Source organism: Melitaea cinxia, chromosome 12 (assembly GCF_905220565.1).
Source record: "Melitaea cinxia chromosome 12, ilMelCinx1.1, whole genome shotgun sequence".
NCBI classification, from domain to species: Eukaryota; Metazoa; Arthropoda; class Insecta; order Lepidoptera; family Nymphalidae; genus Melitaea; species Melitaea cinxia.
Genome location: NC_059405.1, coordinates 1,355,677 through 1,358,772, shown reverse-complemented (window position 1 = coordinate 1,358,772; position 3,096 = coordinate 1,355,677).

The window sequence follows — 3,096 nt, the reverse complement described above, 5'->3', positions numbered from 1 at the left end:
TACCTTACGACCAGCTTCTACTGCGAATTCGTTCGTGTGGAACTTTTAAAGGGGGAACAATTCTGTAACATATGATTTGCGAAACTTTAATTGTTTACGAATCTCTTAAAAGGAAAAAAAAAAAAACGATTTTGAAACATTATTTAGTGGTGCTCCGCTCCTTATGGTCACAGCGTGATGATATATAGCCTATAGCTTTCCTCGATAAATGGGCTATCTAACACAGAAATAATTATTTAAATCAACTCTCAGTTCAAACAAGCAAACTCTTCAGCTTTATAATATGGTGATGGTGAGTGAGTCATTGTCAAAATATTTCAATGTCTACGTACCCGACTAGCATCGTAGTTGTCTTTTAATATTCAATACATGTTCGTGCTGTGCATAATATTGTGTGTAAAGAGATGATTAACAAAATGTATGTGTTGGTTGTCCCAAGCAGTGCGTGGTAATTGGTACTTGCAACTATTCATACAAATGCATAAATGGGATTTTTGAAATTATTATTGTGTTGACGTTTACTATCGCTTATCTTTTATGAGTCGTAGCTTGATGTTATATGGCCTACAAATCTTTACCCAAATCAGCTTTAAGAAGTATTTGTTGTTTTGTTTGTTTTGAATTTATTATAATATAAGTATTTTATTATAATTGTCATTTTTTGTTCGTGTTTCCCCGACGCTTCCTGAATTGTAATAATTATTATTACAAATTAGCCAGTATCGAGTTATTTTTAGTGAAAATTTGTGTAAGATAAATTATTTAAAACGAAATTGTTTATTATTTGGTAAAGTTTTGTAAAATAATGCAAAAGCCATGTTGTTATTCTACCAAAGAAAAAGTTTTTATTTCTCCCAAATTGAATCAATTAATGATTCCGCAGACGCATTAATTAGATGGGAAAGTTTTTATCAGATAATTAGATTTTAAGCGATATTTCAGCTCTCATTTAGTATTTTATATGCCTTTTAAGATGGTTCGTAGATATGATTGGCGAGACATAAACATTTTGCTGAAGTTATATTTCAGTATTTGGTGATGAGTGGTCCAAGACATAAGTCAGATTCAGGCTTAGAAAACTTATTATTATTTTTGAACCATATTTTTTTTAAAGGAGTGATTGTAGAGTTTCTGGCCGATTCTTCTTTGCGGGATCGATACTCCGAATGGGCGCTATAGATTTATATTAAATATAGTCACTAGAACTAATATAATGATTATTTGTAAAATAACGATTAAAAAGTAATTTCAAAAAATGTACATTTTGTTTACGTTAACACTTAAATAACAAATTAAAATAAATAATTTAAATGAAAATATAAAAATAATAATACAAATTCTTAATCTTATTATTATTCTCCAGTCTAAAAACCAGCTTTTACTAATGATTGTACCAAAAATAAAAGGGTTTTCAAGTAATAATGAAGTTTTAAAGTTCGTCACTTGCGCTAGACGATTTTGATTGAGCATTTTAGCATACTAATGGGAATAACCATTCAAACATCCTCCCACCGACGTCAGCGTAACGAGATTGTGTCTGTTCCATGGAATTCTAATCGCCTATCCTTATAATTCCCTCTTGGTTCGAATTAACCGTTTTTATTGGTATCCATTTAACGAGGGTAAGATTTTCAAAGGCTTGAAAATACCGACTGTAATAAAATTTTATGAGAAGGTCATATGTGATATTTGAATATAAGGTTTTCAAATGGTATAGGTATGGTATGTGGTATAGGTATTGAAATTAAAATTCAAGTGACATTACTATAATTAAACAAAAAAAAACGAGCGTGCTTCAGACCACACGATTGCAGTAAAACTCCTTTAGTTCCATCTAACTTATATCTCCTCTTCAATTTCCGTTCGCTTTGCCCGATCACTCTTTTCATAAGGCTTTAGTCACGCATTAACCAGCTTACTCATCAAGTCAAGCGAACGTAAAGAACTTTTACCTTAAAAAAAACGATTTGTTTTGCTCACTGGTCCTTACATTTCAACCACGATATTTTCGAAATAAATCCGGTATTATTGCATTTTTACGGTTAGTAATAAAAAGGTGAATTACCTAATCAAAATCAAAATCGAAAACAGCTTTATTCAAATAGGCCCCAAGAGCACTTTCGAATCGTCATTTTACAAATTTAAACTTTAAAATTAAATTATTATTTTTGTAAAAGTAAAGCTACCACCGATTCGGAGTGTAGATTCTGCAGAGAAGGTTCGGCATACATTTTTAACCGACTTCGGAAAAGGAGGACGTTACTCAATTCCACCGTACTTATATATTCCTGTTTATGTATGTTCGGGGACAACCCCGTCGTCCATGAACCGATTTTGATATTTTTTTGGTTGGAAAGGAGATAAAGCGAAGGCATTAAGTAAACCTTAGGAACAGATGACTGTGTGGTTATATGTAAATGGTATTTTATTTAATTTCATATGTAGGTATATCTGTCGGCTTTTATCTAAGACATAAACATTAAATAATCTATACAAATAAATAAAATTGGAGTGTCTGTTTGTAATATTAAAATAACCGCTTTTTACTATATCCATATGGATATATACATATGGCACAAAATTGTAAAAAATGTTATTTTGGTATATGTAATACCAAAATAACATTTTTTACAATTTTTGTCTGCCTGCCTGTCTGTCTGTTTGTTCCGGCTAATCTATGAAACGGCTGGACCGATTTTGACGAGATTGTAGCTGGCAGATAGCTGATGTAATAAGGAGTGACTTAGGCTACTTTTATTTTAGAAATTTATTTATTTTATAACTCCGAATTGAACAATAACTTTTTTGTTAAATTCCACGCGAACGAAGTCGCTAGGCTGCAATAATAGTATCTGCTATAGTCGATCATATATAATTTAATAGTTATTTAACTAATAAATAAATTTAAATGTTTTAGAATTTTCGATTTTACGTTTTTGTTTACAAGGATCAAAGCGTTTTGTACAGGATACAACATGACTACAACGTATTTCAAGATAAATTTTGATACGTATGTGATACAGCACGACTTAGGGCAGACTTATTAATAGAATAGAGCAGACAAAATGTTTATTTAGCGCTAAAGAGAAAATGTAT